Below are 27931 nucleotides of genomic sequence, written 5' to 3' on the forward strand. Positions count from 1 at the left end.
ACTGTCTTTATTTTTTATTACTGCTGTTACATTTACTGCTATACTGTTATTGTTATTACTAGTATTACATTTGGTTACTGTATTGTTTCTCTTCTTTCGAATATGTCGTAGATATTAATTTTCGGTGCCAAGATTGCTTTTTGTTTAGAACTGTTGTGTTTATAATGTGCATGTGTGACACTGTATCACCCCACTCCTGCCTTGGCCCTATATTGGGCTGGCAGTATTGATAAATAATAATTAAAAAAAAAAAAAACATGCCAAAATTAATGTGCTTTTCTGGTTCAATTATGAAATAATCGCAATAGAACCATTTGTATTTACTGTGCAGGCGGTTTCTTTAATGCAACTTCTCAATTACCTAAAAGAAATGGTAATCTGAAGAGTCATCTTTTTTCACTAAAAAAAACAACAAAAAAAAAACAGAAAAAACACCAGAAATCAGCCGAGTACTGACAGTGCTTTTATTAGGTCGATAAAACAACTTTTGCGTTTGCTATCTCGAAGAAATTTGACACACAAACACTCCTACCTGGTGCGACACCCTTTCCCGACAATCGGATAGCTTAATGGTTTTCTAATTCCGAGCGAGCGGCAGCTCTTTGAAGTATATCCATCCACTTGTGCTCGGGACACCCTCCCTGTTGATCGATGAGTCTCGATTGAGATGAGCTGACACGGTTTCACTGCACACACATGTTCCTATGATGTTGTTTTCACGACCACAATCGATGAATGCACTCCAGCGGTCTTGAATATCCACAGGCGAACGATTGAACTTGGTCGGGCTTGTTAATTTCCGAGCAGAGTCCCAAAACCTGTTTTCGCGAATATAACGAGTTCTAGACTAGCTGGAGCGATGAAATTTTAACAGTGCGTCTAAATGCAGAGCGCGATCATTTGCTGCGAATTAGAACTTTCTAGCTATCGTAGTTTTCTTTATACGAGCATATGTGAAATCAAAACATCGTACAGTGAAAGCCTTACTTACACGTAAACTTCTGTTGATAACTTTCTTTTTAGAATACCTACATCGATGAGACGCGCCTCGAATGTTCTTCGGAACATAATCTTACTCCCTGGTTAAAATAAATGTCCTAGCTAGCCTACTTTCCGAGCTTCGTGCGATTGAATCACCTCCGGTTGCGAGCAAAACACGCGGCAGCCATTTGCTTTTTTTTGCAAAAACAAAACCAGAACCACGAATGGGCGGTAAATTTCTAAATACTTGACCTAAATAATTTAAACTTGTTGTGGAACACGGGTCTCGACGACATCGTTTTCAAAAATAAGACGATTCCCGTAATTCTAAGTTTGGTTTTATTAAACCAGGGCTGTGTTTCAAATCTCACCCTAATAAACCCGAGTTACTCGGGCGGATCGTGTCACGTGACAGCAGAAATGAAAGAACGCTGGACGCAGGCAGGTTTCAAAACGCCAGGTGTACAGAAGCTTTACCTCGCAGTATGATTTCGTTAATTTTAAAACACGGCCAGGAATGAAATTTTTTATGAATGAATAGATAGATGACCCGTTTCGAATGAATGGATCCATGAGTGCGGCTGAGCAATTCCGACCGGTCGGTAAATCCCGCCACCTGGTGCCTTTTGTTTTACCATTGAAAATATTGAATTTCTGAAATCTATATTACGACCTTGAATTTACGATATCAAATGGGGGACACTTGTTCCCAGCCGCCCCTGGACTGGACAGAGACCGATTTCTTTTCTTGTGTGATGCGAGTTTCGCGAAATAAACGGCGTTTGAAAGTTTTCACATCGAAGCCAGCCATTCGCTTTCCTCACTTTAGGCACCGATCCTTTCTTCGATCTCGCTTCATTAATACTGGTCGTATCTCGTCACCGCTAGCACCGATGTGTTCCTTGGTCTTTCTAGACTCTACGGACACCACTTTGAACGTGTGTAATAAAAGGTTTCGCGATGCTACGACGCTTTTACCGTGGGCATGGTCATGGCGGCCAATTCTAATTTCCGAACCTGTGTTCGGACCTCCGAGGCTGAATTTTCGTTTCCGAGACGCGATGTTGGTGTCAAACGTGAGCACGCGTTCCGTAGAAAAGTATGTGTAAGGCTTCATTCTGTGGTGTTCTGATTTTGCATTTCCGCTTGTATAAAGAAAACTACGATAGTTGGAAGGTTCTAATTCGCAGCGATGTGTTCCTTGGTCTTTCTAGACTCTACGGACACCACTTTGAACGTGTGTAATAAAAGGTTTCGCGATGCTACGACGCTTTTACCGTGGGCATGGTCATGGCGGCCAATTGTACTTTCCGAACATGTGTTCGGACCTCCGAGGCTGAATTTTCGTTTCCGAGACGCGATGTTGGTGTCAAACGTGAGCACGCGTTCCGTAGAAAAGTATGTGTAAGGCTTCATTCTGTGGCGTTCTGATTTTGCATTTCCGCTTGTATAAAGAAAACTACCATAGTTGGAAGGTTCTAATTCGCAGCGATGTGTTCCTTGGTCTTTCTAGACTCTACGGACACCACTTTGAACGTGTGTAATAAAAGGTTTCGCGATGCTACGACGCTTTTACCGTGGGCATGGTCATGGCGGCCAATTGTACTTTCCGAACATGTGTTCGGACCTCCGAGGCTGAATTTTCGTTTCCGAGACGCGATGTTGGTGTCAAACGTGAGCACGCGTTCCGTAGAAAAGTATGTGTAAGGCTTCATTCTGTGGTGTTCTGATTTTGCATTTCCGCTTGTATAAAGAAAACTACGATAGTTGGAAGGTTCTAATTCGCAGCGATGTGTTCCTTGGTCTTTCTAGACTCTACGGACACCACTTTGAACGTGTGTAATAAAAGGTTTCGCGATGCTACGACGCTTTTGCCGTGGGCATGGTCATGGCGGCCAATTGTACTTTCCGAACATTTGTTCGGACCTCCGAGGCTGAATTTTCGTTTCCGAGACGCGATGTTGGTGTCAAACGTGAGCACGCGTTCCGTAGAAAAGTATGTGTAAGGCTTCATTCTGTGGTGTTCTGATTTGGCATATGCTCGTATAAAGAAAACTACGATAGTTGGAAGGTTCTAATTCGCAGCGAATGATCGCGCTCTGAATTTAGACGCACGGTTAAATTTTCATCGCTCCAGCTCGTCTAGAACTCGTTATATTCGCGAAAACAGGTTTTGGGGACTCTGCTTGAAGATTCAAAACCCCGACCAAGTTCAATCGTTCACCCGTGAATATTCAAGACCGCTGGAGTGCATTCATCGATTGTGGTCGTGAAAACAACATCATAGGAAAATGTGCGTGCAGTGAAACCGTGTCAGCTCATCTCAATCGAGACTTTTCGATCAACAGGGACGGTCTCCCGAGCACGAGTGGATTGATATTCTTCAAAGAGCTGCCGCCCGCTCGTAATTAGAAAACAATTATAGGTACAACTATCAAATTGTTGGGGAAGGGTCTCGTACCAGGTAGCAGTGTTTGTGTGTCAAATTTCTTCGAGACAGCACACGCGAAACTTGTTTATTCGACCTAATAAGACCACTCAGTACTGGAATGATTTCGGCTGTTTTTCCAGTTCTTTTTTCAGCGAAAAAGAAGACCGTAGGCTAGCTAGGACATTTATTTTAACCAGGGGAGTGTGATTATGTTCCGAGGAACATTCGATGCGCGTCTCATCGATGTAGCTAATAAAGTTATGAGCAAAAGTTTGTGGTCGGTGATGTCCGAGCAGAGTCCCAAAACCCGTTTTCGCGAATATAACGAGTTCTAGACGAGCTGGAGCGATGAAATTTTAAACGTTTTTCGATATTGCTCACCGCTTCATCATTTGCTACCACACTTTGCTTTTTTGTTCTGAAGCGCTCCCTCGGTTAAAAGGAACGTTCGCTATGCGCGCGAGATTAATTTAATTCATTCATCTCGTGCGGCGCGCGCTCGGCGGAGCGGCTGGTCGTTTGAAGGCTCACCAGAGCGCGAGCAAGACTTCAAAGAGCTGCCGCTCGCTCGTACAACTATCAAATTGTTGGGGAAGGGTCTCGCACCAGGTAGGAGTGTTTGTGTGTCAAATTTCTTCGAGACAGCACACGCAAAAGTTGGGGCCAGTTGTACTCTAGGGGCATGTATACAAAAAGCTCTGTAGGGTTGTGTGGAGTCCCTCTTGCAGCACAGATGTGTATTTGTCCTCACCGTCTCTGGAAAAGACGACCATAACACAGAATGAACGTCCCTCGGAGACAAAAGGCACACTTTTGGTTTGGCGCAGAAACAACGCCTGCATTCAGATTTTGGCCGTCAAGGGAAAACGGACGTAGCTTGAGGGTTGAAGCTGAACAGGTAGCAAGCTAGAAGGTTACTCATGCTTCAGCTGAGCTCATCTTGTGCCTGAAAGTGCACAAGGGGAGAAAATAGAAAGGCCAGTTGTACTGTAGGGGCGTGTCTACAAAAAGCTCTGCAGGAACAAACCTTTTCCCGAGGTGGACAGCAGGGGCCTGAAGACATAAATAAAAAAGAAGTGACACATTTAACGAGTCTTCACTGCGCCAGAAAAACAAGAATCAGCTCATTTCTTTTTGAGACCTCAGAGTTTATTAGGCCAAGAATACAATTTTTCAGACGAGCTGTCTCAATGTAAAAACATACTTCCTTATTAGTACCCTGCCATGAAAATCTCACAGTTCGTATAGTGTTCTTTTTTTTTTAACCTATGAGCTAGATAACACGATTTCACACACATGTTGCTCGCAGAGAGTTGTCACAATCGGTGTTTCCATTGAAGCGGTCATCCGCAGCTGAAGAAGACTCGGGTCAGGAGGCCATTGGTTTCTTGAAACGGAGGGCCAGCCGTGCGACATGCTCGTGCTGCACAAAAGACAAAACAATCTTTAGCGCCCTACATTTAAAAAGATACGCGAAACGATCTCACGCCAAATATATTTTTTAGGCCAGGCTCGCAGAATTGTGGAATGCCTTTTTCCCCCTATTATAGTTTGATCGCACACCTCAATTTCAAAATGAACCTTGTCATCTCCTTTCCCGAGGCAGTATTCCATCATTTCGCGGCGGACGCGCTTTAGAGCTCAATTATAGAGTATACACTTTATAGTGAAAGCTTTCTTTGCCGAGCATAGACCTATCAAGAAGCAGTTGGATGAAATATCGGTATTCGACGCGGGTCTTGCTCGCGCTCTGGTGAGCCTTCAAACGACCAGCCGCTCCGCCGAGCGCGCGCCGCACGAGATGAATGAATTAAATTAATCTCGCGCGCATAGCGAACGTTCCTTTTACCCGAGGGAGCGCTTCAGAACAAAAAAGCAAATTGTGGTAGCAAATGATGAAGCAGTGAGCAATATCGAACACGAAAATGACTGCTTTCGTGCGGGAAGTCGCGTAATCCATCGACTCGATCCGTAATCCATCGACTCGATCCGAGGTAAACTACAGTCGTCGGGTCTTCTACGGAACGCGTGCTCACGTTTGACACCAACATCGCGTCTCGGAAACGAAAATTCAGCCTCGGAGGGCCGAACACAGTTTCGGAAATTAGAATTGGCCGCCATGACCATGCCCACGGTGAAAGCGTCGTAGCTTCGCGAAAGCTTTTATTTCACACGTTCAAAGTGGTGTCCATAGAGTCTAGAAAGAACAAGGAACACATCGGTGCCAGCGGTGATGAGATACGACCAGTATTAATGAAGGGAGATCAACGAGAATGCTTCCCTTAATAAATAGTTCAAAATAAAATTGAGTGCCTCCTGGCGGAGGGCAGACACACTAGCCGAGGCGAGTGGTGTGTCTGCCCTCCACCAGGCAGCGCGATCCACCTTCCCGACGTTTTTGTGGCTAGGTGGCGTAAGCTACCGCCGGATCCAAAGGGCTCAGCCGTATTTATCTATCCATCCATCCGCCGTTACCAAGTTGCGCGCGCACACGCTTCTTAGTAACCCGTGGCAACGGTTACTTTTTTTTCCTTCTCTTTGTTTGTCCCCCCGGTTTCTTTCTTTGGCCCGCTAATTGCTCGTTTGTTCTTTTGTCTTTCTCTTTGTTTCTTTCTCTCTCCTCCTCGCTCATCCTCCTCCGCTTTCCTTTGTTCCGAGAGGCCGGCCCCAGTGTGGTTTCGGTTGTGCTTCGGAGCAGTCGCGTAGTCACCCGTGTCCAGCTCCTGCTTTGTTCTTTGTTCCGAAATCGGTCTTCTTCTTCTTCGGACCCCGAACGTCGCCTCACGGTTCCTGCGTTCGTCAAAGGGCCTCCTTTCGTTCGACACATTGGGGTAAGTGTACGTCCATTATACTATCCTTTAATTCGAGTTTTTTATTCCGATTATTTGCCAAAAGAAAGTGGTTTAGGTTTTTCAGCAAAAAAAGAATAATAATTCCGTTTAAATTCAAAATAATTTGTACGCCTATTGGACAATTTCTTTAGCTTTCGGAAAGTGCTCAAAGTGTCAGTCTATAAATGCGAATAAATAATAGCTCCCCACTGCTGCTCCAGAAACGAAGTATATTTTTTCTGCAACTGTTCTTTCCTCCGTGCGACGTCGTGTGTTGCCGTCCCCACGTCGCTGCAGATATGGCGCTTTCTAAACTGAAACGCGTCGACATTCCTGCTCTTGTTTAAATCATACGCTGCTATAAAAATCCCTCTCTAACTCAATGACTGCTTGGCCGTGAGGGAAAGCGCGCCCTTGAGTATTAATTAGGCGCGTACAGAAGCTTATTTAATCGCAAACTAAGGCGCTAATTATTCCCTACCTCTCGTCCGAAGCAGGGACTTGTAGCACGAATTGGTGATTTTTTGTGATTTTTTGAAGGAGCAGGGGAGGCACGTTTAGAGCGAAATTCATGCATTGGCCGTGTGGGAAAGCGCGACTTTGAGTATTAATTAGGCGCGTACAGAAGCTTATTTAATCGTAAAATAAGGCGCTAATTGTTCGCTAACTCTCGCCCGAAGCAGGGACTTGTAGCACGAATTGGTGATTTTTTGTGATTTTTTGAAGCAGCAGGGGAGGCACGTTTAGAGCGAAATTCATGCATTGGCCGTGTGGGAAAGCGCGACTTTGAGTATTAATTAGGCGCGTACAGAAGCTTATTTAATCGCAAACTAAGGCGCTAATTGTTCCCTACCTCTCGCCCGAAGCAGGGACTTGTAGCACGAATTGGTGATTTTTTGTGATTTTTTGAAGGAGCAGGGGAGGCACGTTTAGAGCGAAATTCATGCATTGGCCGTGTGGGAAAGCGCGACTTTGAGTATTAATTAGGCGCGTGCAGAAGCTTATTTAATCGTAAAATAAGGCGCTAATTGTTCGCTAACTCTCGCCCGAAGCAGGGACTTGTAGCACGAATTGGTGATTTTTTGTGATTTTTTGAAGCAGCAGGGGAGGCACGTTTAGAGCGAAATTCATGCATTGGCCGTGTGGGAAAGCGCGACTTTGAGTATTAATTAGGCGCGTGCAGAAGCTTATTTAATCGTAAAATAAGGCGCTAATTGTTCGCTAACTCTCGCCCGAAGCAGGGACTTGTAGCACGAATTGGTGATTTTTTGAAGCAGCAGGGGAGGCACGTTTAGAGCGAAATTCATGCATTGGCCGTGTGGGAAAGCGCGACTTTGAGTATTAATTAGGCGCGTGCAGAAGCTTATTTAATCGTAAAATAAGGCGCTAATTGTTCGCTAACTCTCGCCCGAAGCAGGGACTTGTAGCACGAATTGGTGATTTTTTGTGATTTTTTGAAGGAGCAGGGGAGGCACGTTTAGAGCGAAATTCATGCATTGCCCGTGTGGGAAAGCGCGACTTTGAGTATTAATTAGGCGCGTGCAGAAGCTTATTTAATCGTAAAATAAGGCGCTAATTGTTCGCTAACTCTCGCCCGAAGCAGGGACTTGTAGCACGAATTGGTGATTTTTTGTGATTTTTTGAAGCAGCAGGGGAGGCACGTTTAGAGCGAAATTCATGCATTGGCCGTGTGGGAAAGCGCGACTTTGAGTATTAATTAGGCGCGTACAGAAGCTTATTTAATCGTAAAATAAGGCGCTAATTGTTCGCTAACTCTCGCCCGAAGCAGGGACTTGTAGCACGAATTGGTGATTTTTTGTGATTTTTTGAAGCAGCAGGGGAGGCACGTTTAGAGCGAAATTCATGCATTGGCCGTGTGGGAAAGCGCGACTTTGAGTATTAATTATGCGCGTGCAGAAGCTTATTTAATCGTAAAATAAGGCGCTAATTGTTCGCTAACTCTCGCCCGAAGCAGGGACTTGTAGCACGAATTGGTGATTTTTTGTGATTTTTTGAAGCAGCAGGGGAGGCACGTTTAGAGCGAAATTCATGCATTGGCCGTGTGGGAAAGCGCGACTTTGAGTATTAATTAGGCGCGTGCAGAAGCTTATTTAATCGTAAAATAAGGCGCTAATTGTTCGCTAACTCTCGCCCGAAGCAGGGACTTGTAGCGCAAATTGGTGATTTTTTGTGATTTTTTGAAGGAGCAGGGGAGGCACGTTTAGAGCGAAATTCATGCATTGGCCGTGTGGGAAAGCGCGACTTTGAGTATTAATTAGGCGCGTACAGAAGCTTATTTAATCGTAAAATAAGGCGCTAATTGTTCGCTAACTCTCGCCCGAAGCAGGGACTTGTAGCACGAATTGGTGATTTTTTGTGATTTTTTGAAGCAGCAGGGGAGGCACGTTTAGAGCGAAATTCATGCATTGGCCGTGTGGGAAAGCGCGACTTTGAGTATTAATTAGGCGCGTGCAGAAGCTTATTTAATCGTAAAATAAGGCGCTAATTGTTCGCTAACTCTCGCCCGAAGCAGGGACTTGTAGCACGAATTGGTGATTTTTTGTGATTTTTTGAAGCAGCAGGGGAGGCACGTTTAGAGCGAAATTCATGCATTGGCCGTGTGGGAAAGCGCGACTTTGAGTATTAATTAGGCGCGTGCAGAAGCTTATTTAATCGTAAAATAAGGCGCTAATTGTTCGCTAACTCTCGCCCGAAGCAGGGACTTGTAGCACGAATTGGTGATTTTTTGTGATTTTTTGAAGGAGCAGGGGAGGCACGTTTAGAGCGAAATTCATGCATTGGCCGTGTGGGAAAGCGCGACTTTGAGTATTAATTAGGCGCGTGCAGAAGCTTATTTAATCGTAAAATAAGGCGCTAATTGTTCGCTAACTCTCGCCCGAAGCAGGGACTTGTAGCACGAATTGGTGATTTTTTGTGATTTTTTGAAGGAGCAGGGGAGGCACGTTTAGAGCGAAATTCATGCATTGGCCGTGTGGGAAAGCGCGACTTTGAGTATTAATTAGGCGCGTGCAGAAGCTTATTTAATCGCAAACTAAGGCTCTTAATGTTCGCTACCTCTCGTCCGAGGCACGCACTTCTAGCACGAATTGGTGATTTTTTAGGATTTTTTGAAGGAACGTTGTCTAACCTGGAAGGCAGATAGTAAACAAACGGGCGCGACGGGATTTCTAGATCGAATTAAACGCACATAGCAGTTATTCATTCGTTGTTCCACGCAAGAAATGCGTGTACATGACGCTGGGAATAAGAGAAATTTTAGAAGCGAATACTTTTTTTTTTAATCAATATTTGTTACGCGAAGAAGAGATTTCGAAGCGCGGCCGAGCGCTTTATAGTCCGGACTCCTATTCAAACCACGAGAGAGAGAGATAGAAGCATTCTCAAATACCTTTCCTTGCATGGTGTCTAGCGGTCCAGATGTTATCCAAAGTCCAGAGTAATCCAAAGTTCACCAGGAAAGTGCACACACACACACACGTTCACGGAAGCGTCCACGTTGAGACGGGGCACGGCCGTTTTGAAATCACCCGAGACTGGGGTAGAAGCATCAAATCGTAGAAGGGACAGAAAATAGACATTTTCTGTCCCTTCTACTATTTCAAGCTTCTTCTCTACCCCAGTCTCGGGCTATTTCAACGTTGTTAACATTCACCAGCTCGCCCGCGCACCCTCTTCTCTTGACTCGCAACGAAGCGCACACACAGACGTGGATTTGGGCGGCCGTTTGTGAAGTTGGGCGACTGAGGTAGGGACTAGCGGCAGAGAGAGGATTTCTGGAATAGAAAAGAAAAGTGTTGTCATTTCAACAAAGGGTACAATAGATATTTTTGTTTTTAGATTCGGTCGGTTTTAATTAAAGAGTTGTAATTCTAGGCTCTAGTTGAAAAAGGTCGACACAGAACGTAATAGCACCCTGGGTACCGTTACGACGTGCGTCGACATTTTTGCGCGGGTTTTGACCGTTAGGGGTTTGGAGAAGGTATCATCATCATGATCCAGGGTTTCGGTTTGGGTTCTGTGTGTTTTCTCACTCCAGGTCACGTGATGTTTTTGTCGGAGCAAGGATGAGTCACCCTCGCCTCAACGGCGCCTGGCTGTTGCTGTGCGTGTTCTGTCTGGGCCCGGGCTCACTTTCAGAAGGAGCCGAGAACGGAAGAAGGTCGGATTACCGTAACTCGAGAAGGTATTTGCTCATTTCCTTGTTCTTTGCCCAAAGTCGTTGTTTGTGTGAGCGCGTGCGTTTTGCGAGGAGATTATGTTGTGCTCGGCGGTTGGTAGATGGAAATGTTGTTCTCGGAGAGATTCTGCACGCTTTTTCGAGTGTCGGCAAAGAAGGCTTTTAATGGGATCTACTATATTGATATAGGCGCACATAGGCGGAGCGGCTGGTCGTTTTTTTGAAGGCTCTTTACCAGAGCGCGAGCAAGAATTACCTATGCGTGTTTGATGCAAGTTCTTTTTTTGATAGGTCCATGCTCGGCAAAGATATAAAGTGTATTTTGAAGCGCGTATTCCATCGCGAAATGATGGAATACCAGTGATGTGATAATTGCGCCAAACTGCACCAAGGGGCTAACCTTGCTACATCCTGCTACATTTCACCGAAATATGGCTAATCTGCGCCAAAGAAGCAATTTTGGTCGCCTTTCAATAACGAAACTAAACTGAGAACCGTAATTGTGTAAGCTAGGTCGCACAAGACGCCACCCGACACAAAGTACCCTGTATCAATCGTCTATTTGGTCTTGCATGATTTTTCCCGACGTCTCGCGTTTCGTGTACTCGTCGTCTCAAAAATCTCGTCTCTAGTGTATCGGATGCCAAACATGCCGTCATGCTGTGAAACAAAACCACGTTTTTGCGCGGCGGGAGTTACTTTTTGAGCTTCGTGCGACGTCGTGTGTTGCCGTCCCCACGTCGCTGCAGATATTTCTAAACTGAAACGCGTCGACATTCTTGTTTAAATCATACGCTGCTATAAAAATCCCTCTCTAACTCAATGACTGCTTGGCCAAGTTTTGATTACTTAGGTTTTCCTGGTGGGCTTTCTTTCGAGGGGGACCCCGGTACGTGAAAAATGTGCCGCGAAAGAAAGTTGGTGAAGAGAAGTGAGCTAAAGCAAAGAAGGCAATGTCTGAACCCGCACAGCGTGCATGGGCGACCGTTGGAGCCGACTTCTTGCACGAATTCTTTTGTTCTTTTCACGCGAAACACGGAATCGAGTTTTTTTCCCCTCATTCCTGCTTGTAGGTTTCACTGACGATGTTTCCCGGATGGGAGACGAAACGTTTGATTAAATTGTTAATCTTGTTGAGTAAAGTCGGAGCAGTTTTTTTTTTTATCAAACACGGAATTGGCGGCGGCGCGGAGCTAGGAAGCCGGCCTCTACGAACTCAAACGTTTCATCACTCTCTGACGCACGGAAGAAAAGAAAAAAAGATATGTGTATGGCGTAAGAACGTTCGGTGCATCTTTAATGTAGGGCGCTAAAGATTGTCTTTTTGTGCAGCGCAAGAGCGAGTTGCACGGCTGGCCCTCCGTTTCAAGTGACCTCCTTCAGCTGCGGATGACCTGTGCTTAATCAAGACCGCTTGAATGGCAACTGAGAACTTGCTCCAAGCAAAAAGTGTTTTTATGAAATCGTGTTAGCTCGTGCGAATTCACTGAATAGGAACAAGTGTGTTTTCATCGAGACAGCTCGTCCGGAAACTTGCATTGTCGGCCTAATAAAGTTTGACGTCAAGCCTAATAAAACGTGAGGTTAAAACGGAGAAATCTGTTGTTTTGTATTTTGCTTGTGAGGACGAAGCCCCTGCTGTGCACACCTGCGGAAACGAAGTAAGTACCTTATCAGTTTGTTCAGAGATTTGATTTTTTCCCGTGGTAATCGTGAAAAAAAAAAAGAGCGAGGACATAAATTCTTCTTTCTTATGTTTGAGCTTATTGCAAGACGCTATGAGCGGCGTTCTATTATATCTATACATAGCCTTTGAACTTGTGTTTTTTCTTCTTTCTTTTTGTGATCTCCAGTGTACCAGATTTGTCGGTTTACTGTTATTTTTTTTGTTCCTTCTCGTCGCACCCTGCTTGGGGATTGGAAATGGCCTGCAGTGTAAATGAATAGAAACCAAATATAAAAAAAGAATTGAAATACTTCCCGACGCCATAGGGTCTTGATCTGCTTACAAATGCATTTAAATACTCTTTTCCCAGAACCATAACAGAATGAAACAGCCTACCTCATCGCAGATTTATATCTGACAATGTTTTGTAGTCGATCGAGCGTTTGTTTCATGTGCAACTCTTTGCATGGTGTTTTAATTTTCCTCTTGCCCACTACTGCCACTCCTCCCAACTTTGTTGTGAGCTATTACATTACAATTTTCCCCTGTTCCGCTCTCCCATTTTACGGATTACCTGGTGTTGCGTTTTTAATATAATATAACAATCTGAGGTTAAACGGACAAAGAGGCCCCTGCTGTGCACACCTGCGGAAACAAAGTAAGTACCTTATCAGTATTATTCAGAAATTTGACTTTTTCCTGTGGTAATCGTGAAAAAAAAAAAAGAAATGTGTTTTTTTATGTGTGTGCTCGCCCAAAAGCGAGCACATGCATTCTTTTAACGTTCTCTGTTGCGCTTATTGCAAGACGCTGTCAGCGGCGTTGTATTATCTATACAGCCTTTGAACTTGCGTTTTCTCTTCTTTTTTTGTATCTCTGTACTTTGTATTCAAGTATATCAATCCACAAGTGCTAGCTGGGTCATTTATTTTAACCAGGCGAGTGGGATGTTCCGAGGAACATTCTAGGCGCGTCTCATCGATGTAGCTAATCTAATAAGAAAGTTACGAATAAAAAGTTTACGTGTAAGGCTTCATTCTGTGGTGTTGTGATTTGGCATATGCTCGTATAAAGAAAACTACGATAGTTAGAAGGTTCTAATTCGCAGCGAATGATCGCGCTCTGAATTTAGACGCACTGTTAAATTTTCATCGCTCCAGCTCGTCTAGAACTCGTTATACTCGCGAAAACAGGTTTTTGGGAATCTGCTTGGAGATTAAAAACCCCGACCAAGTTCAATCGTTCACCCGTGAATATTCAAGACCGCTGGAGTGCATTCATCGATTGTGGTCGTGAAAACAACATCATATGAAAGTGTGTGTGCAGTGAAACCGTGTCAGCTCATCTCAAGTTTCGCGAAATAAACGACGTTTGAAAGTTTTCGGATCGAAGCCAGCCATTCGCATTCCTCACTTTAGGCACCGATCCTTTCTTCGATCTCGCTTCATTAATACTCGTCGTATCTCGTCACCGCTAGCACCGATGTGTTCCTTGGTCTTTCTAGACTCTACGGACACCACTTTGAACGTGTGTAATAAAAGGTTTCGCGATGCTACGACGCTCTTGCCGTGGGCATGGTCATGGCGGCCAATTGTACTTTCCGAACATGTGTTCGGACCTCCGAGACTGAATTTTCGTTTCCGAGCCGCGATGTTGGTGTCAAACGTGAGCACGCGTTCCGTAGAAGACCCGACGACTGTAGTTTGCCTCGGATCGAGTCGATAGTTTAATCTACGAGCACTGATGCGACTTCCCGCACGAAAGCAGTCATTTTCAGGTTCGATATTGCTCACCGCTTCACCATTTGCTACCACAATTTGCTTTTTTGTTCTGAAGCGCTCCCTCGGGTAAAAGGAACGTTCGCTATGCGCGCGAGATTATTTTAATTCATTCATCTCGTGCAGCGCGCGCTCGGCAGAGCCGCTAGTCGTTTGAAGGCTCACCAGAGCGCGGGCAAGACTTCAAAGAGCTGCCGCTCGCTCGTAATTAGAAAACCATTATAGGTACGTACAACTATCAACTTGTTGGGAAGGGACAAATACACATATGTGCTGCAAGAGGGCCTCCACACAACCCTACAGAGCTTTTTGCAGACATGCCCCTACAGTACAACTGGCCCGACACTTTCTATTTTGTCCCCTTCTGCACTTTCTGGCGCAAGATGAGCTAAAGTGAAGCACGAGTAACCTTCTAGGTTGCTATCTGTTCAGTTTGAACCCTCAAGCTACGTCCCTCTTCCCTCGACGGCCAAAATTTGAACGCAGGCATGGTTACTGCGGAATACAAAAAGTCTGCCTTTTGTCTCCGAGGGACGTTCATTCTGTGTTATGGTCGTCTTTTCCAGAGACGGTGAGGACAAATACACATCTGTGCTGCAAGAGGGCCTCCACACAACCCTACGGAGCTTTTTGTAGACATGCCCCTACAGTACAACTGGCCCCACACTTTCTATTCTGTCCCCTTCTGCACTTTCTGGCGCAAGATGAGCTAAACTGAAGCACGAGTAACCTTCTAGCTTGCTACCTGTTCAGTTTGAACCCTCAAGCTACGTCCCTTTTCCCTTGACGGCCAAAATTTGAACGCAGGCGTTGTTTCTGTCTGAAAGCAAAAGTCTGCCATTTGTCTCCGAGGGACGTCCATTCTGTGTTACGGTGGTCACTTTGCACAGCCAGGATAACGCTGTCTGCAGTCGTGCTGGGACGTCCTTGCTGCGGCTTGGCCGACACATTTGTTTTCTCGGCTTCCGTACTTTCCCACGTCGGCTTGTTTCAAGTCCAGCTACAGCATTCTTGTCGAATGGTACCTGTGAATTCTGAAGGCTTGATGTCGACCTGTATTCTCTGCACAGCCCCCTACGGGGTTCTGCAGAAAGCCCTGTCTTAGTAAATCACGTAGGTTTTCAATGAAGTGTGTCTCCACATCTTACGGGGGTGGGCAAGCAACACCGAGGACACAGTCTTCTTGTCTGCAGTGCCTCTTTATTCTCAGACACTACAAAACCCCACGCCACTGTTCAAAGGCTCGAAAAATCAGGACTACCTTCAGCTTTTGCGTTCGTACATAAACTTTGACACCAGCTGTGTTAACCAACCTGGGCTCGTTCATTACAGGAGGAAAGCAAGCACTCGTATCAAAAATGAATCGTCGCTCTAGCACTCTTCGTCCCATCGTCCCATCTCCATGAATCGTCCCATCTCCATGACTTGCACGGCCTGTAAATTACTAGAACATATCATAACCAAACAACTCGTTTCTTTCTTAGAAATGCATAATGTTCTAAACCCCAACCAACATGGTTTCCGCAGTGGCCTGTCAACGGTAACCCAGTTGATTGAATTTTACCATGAATTAGCCACTTACGTTAACAACCGTACGCAGGTTGATGCAGTTTTCATCGACCTGTCGAAGGCATTCGACCGGGTACCTCACCGCAGACTGATTAAGACATTAATAGATCTCGGAGTTCCCTTTTCTTTGACTAAGTGGATCAATGCATATCTTTCAAACCGTCAACAATTTGTGGATATAAATGGTACTTACTCAGGGCTGTTAGATGTTCATTCTGGGGTGCCCCAAGGTTCTGTCTTAGGGCCCCTACTTTTTTTAACTTACGTTAACAGTTTGTTCCCATCCAATGAAGATGTCCCAATTAAGCTAAGAATGTTTGCCGACGACTGCGTCATTTACAGTCCCGTTGTTGAAATACAAGACCAGACAAAAGTGAGTAAAGCACTGGCTAACATTGCGTCTTGGTGTCGTGAAAATAACATGAAGATTAATATTAGCAAAACTCAGTACATGCACATAACAACAAAAAGAACTGTCTTAAACTTTAGCTATGAGGTTGCTGGCGTAGTATTGACTGAAGTGGATAGTTACAAATATTTAGGAGTGATTTTGTCTTCTGACCTCGGGTGGAAAAGGCATGTGGAGTATGTTAAAGAGCGGGCAACTAACAAATTGTGGTACCTGAAGAGAACGCTGGGTAAAACTCCCCCTTCCGTTAAAATTCTTGCGTATAAGACAATTATTAGACCTGTGTTAGAATACGCGTCTGCAGTGTGGAGCCCATGGCAGAGCTCTCTGGTCAGAGAACTCGAAGATATTCAGTCGCTAGCTGTGCGTATAGTTTTTTCAGATTTCAGACGAACTACGTCTGTGACCGAACTTAAAAGGAGAGCCAATATAAGCCCTCTGTCAAACAGAAGAGAGAGCCAACGGTTGAAGCTGTTCTTTCAGATTTTCAAGAACTGTATAAAAATTGATGGCTCCGTTTACTTAAAACCAAAAAGTTTTTACTCGGAACGCTTGCATCACTCAAAGACCGTAGCCCCCTATTAAAGCTCGAATAAATAGCTATAAACAATCTTTTTTTGTGCATACAATTGATTTGTGGAACAGCCTTCCCGGGGATGTTGTCGATATTGATTCACTCTGTTCTTTCGAAAAAGCCGTAGATAATATTTTTCAGTGCCGAGATTGCTTTTATTGCTCTTATGAAATTATTTTACTGTCTTTATTTTTTATTACTGCTGTTACATTTACTGCTATACTGTTATTGTTATTACTAGTATTACATTTGGTTACTGTATTGTTTCTCTTCTTTCGAATATGTCGTAGATATTAATTTTCGGTGCCAAGATTGCTTTTTGTTTAGAACTGTTGTGTTTATAATGTGCATGTGTGACACTGTATCACCCCACTCCTGCCTTGGCCCTATATTGGGCTGGCAGTATTGATAAATAATAAAAAAAAAAAAAAACAAAAAAAAAAAACATGCCAAAATTAATGTGCTTTTCTGGTTCAATTATGAAATAATCGCAATAGAACCATTTGTATTTACTGTGCAGGCGGTTTCTTTAATGCAACTTCTCAATTACCTAAAAGAAATGGTAATCTGAAGAGTCATCTTTTTTCACTAAAAAAAACAACAAAAAAAAAACAGAAAAAACACCAGAAATCAGCCGAGTACTGACAGTGCTTTTATTAGGTCGATAAAACAACTTTTGCGTTTGCTATCTCGAAGAAATTTGACACACAAACACTCCTACCTGGTGCGACACCCTTTCCCGACAATCGGATAGCTTAATGGTTTTCTAATTCCGAGCGAGCTGCAGCTCTTTGAAGTATATCCATCCACTTGTGCTCGGGACACCCTCCCTGTTGATCGATGAGTCTCGATTGAGATGAGCTGACACGGTTTCACTGCACACACATGTTCCTATGATGTTGTTTTCACGACCACAATCGATGAATGCACTCCAGCGGTCTTGAATATCCACAGGCGAACGATTGAACTTGGTCGGGCTTGTTAATTTCCGAGCAGAGTCCCAAAACCTGTTTTCGCGAATATAACGAGTTCTAGACTAGCTGGAGCGATGAAATTTTAACAGTGCGTCTAAATTCAGAGCGCGATCATTCGCTGCGAATTAGAACTTTCTAGCTATCGTAGTTTTCTTTATACGAGCATATGTGAAATCAAAACATCGTACAGTGAAAGCCTTACTTACACGTAAACTTCTGTTGATAACTTTCTTTTTAGAATACCTACATCGATGAGACGCGCCTCGAATGTTCCTCGGAACATAATCTTACTCCCTGGTTAAAATAAATGTCCTAGCTAGCCTACTTTCCGAGCTTCGTGCGATTGAATCACCTCCGGTTGCGAGCAAAACACGCGGCAGCCATTTGCTTTTTTTTGCAAAAACCAAACCAGAACCACGAATGGGCGGTAAATTTCTAAATACTTGACCTAAATAATTTAAACTTGTTGTGGAACACGGGTCTCGACGACATCGTTTTCAAAAATAAGACGATTCCCGTAATTCTAAGTTTGGTTTTATTAAACCAGGGCTGTGTTTCAAATCTCACCCTAATAAACCCGAGTTACTCGGGCGGATCGTGTCACGTGACAGCAGAAATGAAAGAACGCTGGACGCAGGCAGGTTTCAAAACGCCAGGTGTACAGAAGCTTTACCTCGCAGTATGATTTCGTTAATTTTAAAACACGGCCAGGAATGAAATTTTTTATGAATGAATAGATAGATGACCCGTTTCGAATGAATGGATCCATGAGTGCGGCTGAGCAATTCCGACCGGTCGGTAAATCCCGCCACCTGGTGCCTTTTGTTTTACCATTGAAAATATTGAATTTCTGAAATCTATATTACGACCTTGAATTTACGATATCAAATGGGGGACACTTGTTCCCAGCCGCCCCTGGACTGGACAGAGACCGATTTCTTTTCTTGTGTGATGCGAGTTTCGCGAAATAAACGGCGTTTGAAAGTTTTCACATCGAAGCCAGCCATTCGCTTTCCTCACTTTAGGCACCGATCCTTTCTTCGATCTCGCTTCATTAATACTGGTCGTATCTCGTCACCGCTAGCACCGATGCGTTCCTTGGTCTTTCTAGACTCTACGGACACCACTTTGAACGTGTGTAATAAAAGGTTTCGCGATGCTACGACGCTTTTACCGTGGGCATGGTCATGGCGGCCAATTGTACTTTCCGAGCCTGTGTTCGGACCTCCGAGGCTGAATTTTCGTTTCCGAGCCGCGATGTTGGTGTCAAACGTGAGCACGCGTTCCGTAGAAGACCCGACGACTGTAGTTTGCCTCGGATCGAGTCGATAGTTTACTGTAGGAGCACTGATGCGACTTCCCGCACGAAAGCAGTCATTTTCGTGTTCGATATTGCTCACGGCTTCATCATTTGCTACCACAATTTGCTTTTTTGTTCTGAAGCGCTCCCTCGGGTAAAAGGAACGTTCGCTATGCGCGCGCGATTATTTTAATTCATTCATCTCGTGCGGCGCGCGCCTTCGGCGGAGCGGCTGGTCCTTTGAAGGCTCACCAGAGCGCGAGCAAGACTTCAAAGAGCTGCCGCTCGCTCGTAATTAGAAAACCATTATAGGTACGTACAACTATCAAATTGTTGGGGAAGGGTCTCGCACCAGGTAGGACTGTTTGTGTGTCAAAAGGGTACTAATAAGGAAGTGTGTTTTTACATTGAGACAGCTCGTCTGAAAAATTGTATTCTTGGCCTAATAAAGTCTGAGGTCTCAAAAAGAAATGAGCTGATTCTTGTTTTTCTGGCGCAGTGAAGACTCGTTAAATGAGCCACTTCTTTTTTATTTATGTCTTCAGGCCCCTGCTGTCCACCTCGGGAAAAGGTTTGTTCCTGCAGAGCTTTTTGTATACATGCCCCTAGAGTACAACTGGCCCCACACTCTTTATTTTGCCCCCTTGTGCTTTTTCTGGTGCAAGATGAGCTCGACTGAAGCACGAGTAACCTTCTAGCTTGCTATCTGTTCAGTTTGAACCCTCAAGCTAAGTCCGTTTTCACTTGACGGCCAACATCTGAACGCAGGCGCTGTTTCTACCTCGAAGCAAAACTACGCCCTTTGCCTCACTTTCACGTCCATTCTTTTGTTAAGGTGGTCTTTCCCAGAGACGGTGAGGACAAATACAGATCTGTGCCGCAAGAGGGACTCCACAAATCACTTTTGAGCTTTTTCTAGACATGCCGCCACAGTACAACCGCTCCCACACTCCTATTTTCCCCCCTTGTGCTTTTTCTGGTGCAAGATGAGCTCGACTGAAGCACGAGTAACCTTCTAGGTTGCTATCTGAGCAGTTTGAACCCTCAAGCTAAGTCCGTTTTCACTAGACGGCCAACATCTGAACGCGGGCGTTGTTTCTGCGCCAAACCAAAAGTGTGCCTTTCTTCTCCGAGGGACGTTCATTCTGAGTTATGGTCGTCTTTTCCAGAGACGGTGAGGACAAATGCACATCTGTGCTGCAAGAGGGACTCCACACAACCCTACAGAGCCCACACCCCGTAACATGTGGAGACACACTTTAATCAAAACAAACGTGACCAGAGGCTCCGGAAGTCTTTCTTTAGAGGGGGGGCTCGACATCTCCGAAATCCTCAAGGTTAGGTTGGTTTCAGGTTGACATTAATTGCCACATTTGAATGAAAACATATTAATGCACCGCGTTCGCATATTCACGCACATATCCATGGAAAACAAATTAAAACAATGGTTCAGTAAAATAACAGTAAGAAGCTTGCACTGACAACTCATACAATGATTGGATAACCACTGAAATCAGCCGCACCATGTGTTCTTTATTTTTTCTTTCCTATACCAACTGTTACATGTCAACCGCAGCTGTGCCTATGCCAAATTGGCTATGTCTAAAAATGAAAACCTTCCTTCATTTAGGGATTCTCGGGGAAGCATGATGTATTAACGCAGACGTAGACAAACAAGTGTTAAAAGTTTTAGACAAAACCCCGAAACTCGGGGGAAAAAAGGACAACACAACACGGAGTCTCAAACACAGCAAGTTGGGCCATCGGATGTCTTAACTGGAAGCAGAGGTTGCATACATCGGTATGTACCTCAGGATCAAGTACATCGACCGTGATCGCTTCGGACTCCTGGCGTCAATACAAGTTGGGGGGCATCACAAAAGGAGAGTACTGAAGGATAATAGCTGTGTTTCAGACTTCGTGTTGTGTTGTCCTTAGTTTGTAAACATGTGTCGCCTCATGCCTCACCACCCTGCGGGCACGACGCCGCATGCGCGCAAAGCTTTCGCCATCAAAGGCGCCTTGTCAAATTTGGGAGCTCGTAGACTTTCGCCTTTTCTAAGCACTCCCGAATCCCCACTCAAGCTCACCCCTCCCCCTTTTCCTAATGATGGCCTTTAAGCGCCTGCCTGTTTTGTCCGCGGGCCAGAAGCACCATGCATCTTCTGGGCTTCTTGCTTCCACACGGGGGAAGCAGACAAACGCTGGCCGACGTCGTCTTGTCGGAATCCATTCATTTCGCTGTCTCCTCTTTGCTCGCTCTAAACTGGTTGTCAATCAGGCTCATGAGTCCTGCCTGTCATTTTCTTCTGGTTTTGACTTTTCAAGCAAGCCTCTCCGTCGCCCCGGTGCTTTTTGTGCTTGGCGGAGGTGAGGAGGGCGGTAGGTCAGCATGTATAAAGAGTCATTTCATTTATTTCGGCTCAGGAGAGACGGAGGTACAGGAAATAGGCCGAAGGCCCATACCAGATAACCTGCAAACACACAAACTAAAAAAAAAGAAAAAAAAGAGGGAGGGGGAGGGGGGGCTCGGCAGCTCGGTCCTGAGGACAGGAGGGGCTCAAGCCCACCCTGCCCCCCCCCCGCTTCCAGAGCCCCTGAACGTGATTTACTAAGACAGGCCTGCATTCAAATTTTGGCCGTCAGAGAAAAACGGATGGATCCAGAGGGTTGAAACTTCACAGGTAGCAAGGTACCAGAGGCCTCAAATTTCAGTAGGCATACCTTTACGAAAGGAGGTTCCAAAGCTTAGAAAAAAAAATCTTTCGGCTACAGGACCCAGGTGTGTCTTTATTTAAAATCCAGAGCAGATAAAGTTTTCTAATAACTTTCGAAAGGTGCGCTGGCCGTTGCTAAACAAGAAACAAAAACAGTTTTCTCAAGAAAACGTACGAGGGAGGAGGGCTGAGCAATATCGAACCCGAAAATTAGTGCTTTCCTGTGGAAAGTCGCATCAGTGCTCGTACAGTAAAAAATCAACTCGATCAGAGGTAAAGTACAGTCGTCGGGTGTTCTACGAAACGCCTGCTCACGTTTGACACCAACATCGCGTCTCGGAAACGAAAATTCAGCCTCGGAGGTCCGAACAAAGGTTTCTAAAAGGAGAAATGGCCGCCATGACCATGCCCACGGTAAAAGCGTCGTAGCATCGCGAAAACTTTTATTTCACATGTTCAAAGTGGTGTCCATAGAGTCTAGAAAGACCAAGGAACACATCGGTGCTAGCGGTGATGAGATACGACCAGTATTAATGAAGGGAGATCAACGAGAATGCTTCCCTTAATAAATAGTGCAAAAAATAAACAAAATAATAAAGAAAAAAATACCCGATGCGAGTGGTGTGTCTGCCCTCCACCAGGCGGCGCGATCCCCTTCCCGACTTTTTTCCTTCTCTTTCCCTCTCCTCCTCGCTCATCCTCCTCCGCTTTCCTTTGTTCCCAGAGGCCGGCCCCAGTGTGGTTTCCGTTGTGCTTGGGAGTAGTCGCGTAGTTGCCAGTGTCCAGCTCCTTCTTTGTTCTTTGTTCCGAAATCGGTCTTCTTCTTCTTCGGACCCCGAACGTCGCCTCACGCTTCCTGCCTTCGTCAAAGGGCCTCCTTTCGTTCGACACATTGGGGTAAGTGTACGTCCATTATACTATCCTTTAATTTCGAGTTTTTGATTATTTGCCAAACGAAAGTGATTTGAGTTTTTCAGCAAAAAAAGAAGAATAATTCGTTTAAAACCAAGTGCTTTTCACACCTATTGGAGAATTTCATTAGCTTTCGGAAAATATATACTTCGATATGCGTAAAAGTATTTCTCGTTGCGTTAGAGAGTGAAGCAGGTGAAGCGGGAAAGTCCGGAGCGCGAGCGAGCCGCGATTCGATCGTCTAAGATCAGGCAAAAATTAAAAATTAAAATGAACTACTCGCTTCACAAGAATCTTATTATTCTGTGCTCTTAGCGCACACGTTTCTCTAACGGCACACGAAATTAAGAATCTCTATCTCCGTTTATTATTACATTTTTTAACTTGTTTTTCTGTGCTCTTGGCGCGCACGTTTTTTTAGCGGCACACGAAATTGTCATCTCACTTCGTTCTCTTCTGTACAGAACAATTAGCAATGTCTGTCGCACATTGTCACAGGCTCGTCCGGGGTTGGTAAGAGAAGGGTCGGGAGACAGAAAGTTCTACGAGGCCTAGAGATTCCCCGGCATATGTCGTGATGAGGCTCGTTTCCTCGCTTGTGTAGCCACTCAGTCCAGGGACGGGGTGGCGTAGATGCTCGTGCCTCCGCTGTTCCCTTCGCACCGTGCGTAGCTCCCGGTTCAGGTGGTCGATACCGGGACACAGCCGGTCAGATCCTCGAAGCGGTTGCCGAACGTCGCGGCTCGTGCTGTAGAAGAGAACGAAGTGCCAGGCATTTTTAGAAAATGTCATATTTCTACCTTTGCATTTGGTGAACCACGCGCTGAAATCTTTTTTCTAACTCGACTCCGCTTAGAACGCGCACGCCGGGCCACCTAGGGTGCCTTCATGCGCGCTTTGCTTAGGGTGGTGGCATGTCGCCATTTTGTCACACACGTTTATTTTTTGTTGAGAAGCAGGTGAAAGAGCGCGTCCCTGCACGCGCTTGTGGCGCTGACTGTGCTATGGCGACATTTTGTTTTCGTCGATTTCTTTGTATTTTGCCCGTGAGCGCGTGCTGTCCGCATCAGGTACTACAAAGGGTGGCATCACCCTAAACAGAAGGACATTGAGGCACCCTAGGGCCACCCCTTGCCTGGGCCCCCTGACCCACTTAGCTCTTTGAGACTGTATCCGTTATCTTTCTTTGGCGTTGCTTCTTGTCGGGTGCGTTCTTTGTCTGCTTCTAGCTTTGATTTTTATCGGGAGAGTCCGATTTTTAGCGGGAGAGTCCGGAGCGCGCTCGAGCCGCGATTCGATCGTCTAAGATCAGGCAAAAATTAAAAATGAAAACGAACTACTCGCTTCACAAGAATCTTATTATTCTGTGCTCTAAGCGCACACGTTTCCCTAACGGCACACGAAATTAAGAATCTCTATCTACTTTTATTATTACCTTTTTTTAACTTAAATCGACCAGCCACCCAGAGCACCCGAAAACTAGTTTGGCTGGTTAGATCGAAATATGAAGAAGAATTCCGTTTAAAATCAAATAATTTTTACACCTATTGGACAAGTTCATTAGCTTTCGGAAAATATATACTTCGATATGCGTACAACTATTTTTTCTTGGGTTAGTGAAGCGGTTGAGTCCGGAAAGCGCGCTCGAGCCGCGATCCGATCGTCTAAGATCAGGCAAAAATTAAAAATAAAAGTGAACTACTACCTTTAGAACAGTCTCTTTTTCTGTGCTCTTAGGGCACACGTTTGTCTAACGGCACACGAAATTAAGAATCTCTATCTACTTTTATTATTACCTTTTTTCAACTTAAATCGACCAGCCACCCAGAGCACCCGAAAACTAGTTTGGCTGGTTAGATCGAAATCTGAAGAAGAATAATTCCGTTTAAAATCAAATAATTTTTACACCTATTGGACAAGTTCATTAGCTTTCGGAAAATATATACTTCGATATGCGTACAACTATTTTTTCTTGGGTTAGAGAGTGAAGCGGTTGAGTCCGGAGCGCGCTCGAGCCGCGATCCGATCGTCTAAGATCAGGCAAAAATTAAAAATAAAAGTGAACTACTACCTTCAGAACAGTCTCTTTTTCTGTGCTCTTAGCGCACACGTTTGTCTAACGGCACACGAAATTAAGAATCTCTATCTACTTTTATTATTACCTTTTTTTAACTTAAATCGACCAGCCACCCAGAGCACCCGAAAACTAGTTTGGCTGGTTAGATCGAAATATGAAGAAGAATTCCGTTTAAAATCAAATAATTTTTACACCTATTGGACAAGTTCATTAGCTTTCGGAAAATATATACTTCGATATGCGTACAACTATTTTTTCTTGGGTTAGTGAAGCGGTTGAGTCCGGAAAGCGCGCTCGAGCCGCGATCCGATCGTCTAAGATCAGGCAAAAATTAAAAATAAAAGTGAACTACTACCTTTAGAACAGTCTCTTTTTCTGTGCTCTTAGCGCACACGTTTGTCTAACGGCACACGAAATTAAGAATCTCTATCTACTTTTATTATTACCTTTTTTCAACTTAAAGAAAAAAGGAGCAGTGTGTTTAACCCTCCTGGAAAAGCGAACGCCGGCATCGCGCGTGACGGGCGGCGTGCTTTCAAGTTTTAATTAAACGCGTACAGAAGCTTATTTAATCGCAAACTAAGGCGCTAATTGTTCGCTGCCTATCGTCCGAGGCAGGCACTTCTAGCACGAATTGGTGATTTTTTAGGATTTTTTGAAGGAAGGTTGTCTAACCTGGAAGGCAGAAAGTAAACAAACGGGCGCGACGGGATTTCTAGATCGAATTAAACGCAGATAGCAGTTATTCATTCGTTGTTCCACGCAAGAAATGCGTGTACATGACGCTGGGAATAAAAACAAAGATCATTTCATGATCTTTGTTTTTGCCCAAAGTCGTTTGTGTGAGCGCGTGCGTTTTGCGAGGAGATTAGAAGAGCGTTTGTTGTGCTCGGCGGTTGGTAGATGGAAATGTTCTTTTCGGAGCGTGCGTGATTCTGCACGCTTTTCCGAGTGTCGGCAAAGAAGGCTTTTAATGGGATCTACTATATTGAGCGTGATATAGGCGCGCAAGATGAATTGAATTCTCGGCGGAGCGGCTGGTCTTCTTTTTTTTTTTTTTAAGGCTGTTTACCAGAGCGCGAGCAAGAATTACCGATGCATGTTTGATGCAAGTGCTTTTTTTTGATAGGTCCATGCTCTGCAAAGATATCCCAGCTAAAAATTATCATTAGATCCAATTGGAATTCTAACTGGTTTTAATTGGAACCAATCGGTTTTAGTGGGTTCCAATTGGAAGTACACTGGCCAATGGGTCTCACCAGTTGGAAAAAATTTTCCAGTTGGAAACTTAATGGGTTTCAAATGGTTCCCGTTGGTTCCCATTACAGTGACCTATTGGTTGTCCGAAAACCTAACTGGTACCAATTGGAAACTGTAATTGGAATCTAATGAGAATTTTCGACTGGGATAAAGTGTATTAAGCTTTGAAGCGCGTATTCCATCGCGAAATGATGGAATACTGCCTCGGAAAAAGAGAGGAGTGAGCGATCAAACTATAATAGGGTGGGAAAAAGGCATTCCACAATTATGCAAGCGTGACCTGCACATCCTAGGCGTTTGGGCAGTTTTCGTTAGGCAAAATTCGTCTTTTGAGCTCGTGTCGATTTCTCAGTTGGCACGAAATAGTAAATAAACTGTTGGCTTTAAAACGGTATGTGTTAGAGTGGCTATACGCGAAGTTCAGCGTGTCTACCTACGTTTATTATTTTTTTTAACTGATAAAACGAAGTCAGCCGCGATTCGAACGTCCGATTAAGGATTGCGCAATATTGTTTTCCTCGTATTTCTTAATTTGTTGCTGTAATTGGGTTGGTAGTGTCCAAGTACGTTTTTTTTATTATCTTGCATCCTAAAATCAGCGTTCGAGCGTGTTGGGTTTTCGCTGGGCGCGCTGATTAATTTCATCGGCGCTTCGGTAATCGAGTTCGGGGCTGTTCGTTTGTAAGTTTCTAAACGCAGACGGTGTTCATTAACGGTGCCGCGAAAGAAGTGTGTGTGTTTGCTAGACGCAGGGAAAGAGCTTTTAAAGCAAAGAATAGCAAAAAGAAAAACGCCCCAGAGTAGCTATTGCACAAAGAGGAGCAGTCCCCGCTGCAAGGCAGGGAAGAAGAGATTAAAGCAGACCGCGAGACAGAGGCTGTCAATCAAGTCGGGCGCCAAGAACGCAGCCGACAAGAAGCCGAAAAAAAAAGATACTAGCGTCTCCCGAAGGAGGGAAAGGAGGAGCGGTTTCGGCGGGCGGGCAGCAGCGCCAGGCCAGGCTTTGCTAGTGGCGTGAGCTTTCCCCGAACCTCTGTCGTCTGCTACAGCCCCTTTGTCTGTTGGGCGACCGTTGGAGCCGACTTCTTGCACGAATTCTTTTGTTCTTTTCACGCGAAACACGGAATCGGCGGCGCCGAGCTAGGAAGCCGGCCTCTGACGCACGAAAGAAAAGAAAAAATATATGTGTATGGCGTAAGAACGTTCGGTGCATCTTTAATGTAGGGCGCTAAAGGTTGTCTTTTTGTGCAGCGCAAGAGCGAGTTGCACGGCTGGCCCTCCGTTTCAAGTGACCTCCTTCAGCTGCGGATGACCTGTGCTTAATCAAGACCGCTTGAATGGCAACTGAGAACTTGCTCCAAGCAAAAAGTGTTTTTATGAAATCGTGTTAGCTCGTGCGAATTCACTGAATAGGAACAAGTGTGTTTTCATCGAGACAGCTCTCGTCCGGAAACTTGCATTGTCGGCCTAATAAAGTTTGACGTCAAGCCTAATAAAACGTGAGGTTAAAACGGAGAAATCTGTTGTTTTGTGTTTTGCTGGTGAGGACGAAGCCCCTGCTGTGCACACCTGCGGAAACGAAGTAAGTCCCTTATCAGTTTGTTCAGAGATTTGATTTTTTCCCGTGGTAATCGTGAAAAAAAAAAAGAGCGAGGACATAAATTCTTCTTTCTTATGTTTGAGCTTATTGCAAGACGCTATGAGCGGCGTTCTATTATATCTATACATAGCCTTTGAACTTGTGTTTTTTCTTCTTTCTTTTTGTGATCTCCAGTGTACCAGATTTGTCGGTTTACTGTTATTTTTTTTGTTCCTTCTCGTCGCACCCTGCTTGGGGATTGGAAATGGCCTGCAGTGTAAATGAATAGAAACCAAATATAAAAAAAGAATTTAAATACTTCCCGACGCCATAGGGTCTTGATCTGCTTACAAATGCATTTAAATACTCTTTTCCCAGAACCATAACAGAATGAAACAGCCTACCTCATCGCAGATTTATATCTGACAATGTTTTGTAGTCGATCGAGCGTTTGTTTCATGTGCAACTCTTTGCATGGTGTTTTAATTTTCCTCTTGCCCACTACTGCCACTCCTCCCAACTTTGTTGTGAGCTATTACATTACAATTTTCCCCTGTTCCGCTCTCCCATTTTACGGATTACCTGGTGTTGCGTTTTTAATATAATATAACAATCTGAGGTTAAACGGACAAAGAGGCCCCTGCTGTGCACACCTGCGGAAACAAAGTAAGTACC

General features: G+C 44.8%; 3 long non-coding RNA genes across 4 annotated transcripts in view; 2 read left to right on the forward strand and 1 right to left on the reverse strand.

Annotated features, from left to right (window-relative positions):
* Positions 1-10155, reverse strand: part of LOC121834394 — a 169817-nt gene extending 159662 nt beyond the window's left edge. The window contains exon 1 of the long non-coding RNA XR_006077179.1: positions 9653-10155. This is a non-coding gene — a long non-coding RNA (uncharacterized LOC121834394). The remainder of the gene's footprint in view (positions 1-9652) is intronic.
* LOC120842274 lies at positions 5977-12039 on the forward strand. 2 transcript variants are annotated; one of them, XR_006077166.1, is made up of 3 exons: positions 5977-6243; positions 10301-10447; positions 11774-12039. It is a non-coding gene; the product is annotated as an uncharacterized LOC120842274 (long non-coding RNA). The 2 variants fall into 2 exon arrangements; XR_006077165.1 differs by lacking the exon at positions 5977-6243 and having other exon boundaries at positions 10292-10447.
* Positions 12040-22192: 10153 nt separating this feature from the next.
* On the forward strand, positions 22193-27196 carry LOC121834387. Its single transcript, XR_006077163.1, has 2 exons — positions 22193-22325; positions 26929-27196. It is a non-coding gene; the product is annotated as an uncharacterized LOC121834387 (long non-coding RNA).
* Positions 27197-27931: the final 735 nt, after the last annotated feature.

This window comes from Ixodes scapularis, unplaced genomic scaffold (genome assembly GCF_016920785.2).
Source record: "Ixodes scapularis isolate PalLabHiFi unplaced genomic scaffold, ASM1692078v2 ptg001131l_1___fragment_1__unscaffolded, whole genome shotgun sequence".
In the NCBI taxonomy this organism is placed as follows: domain Eukaryota; kingdom Metazoa; phylum Arthropoda; class Arachnida; order Ixodida; family Ixodidae; genus Ixodes; species Ixodes scapularis.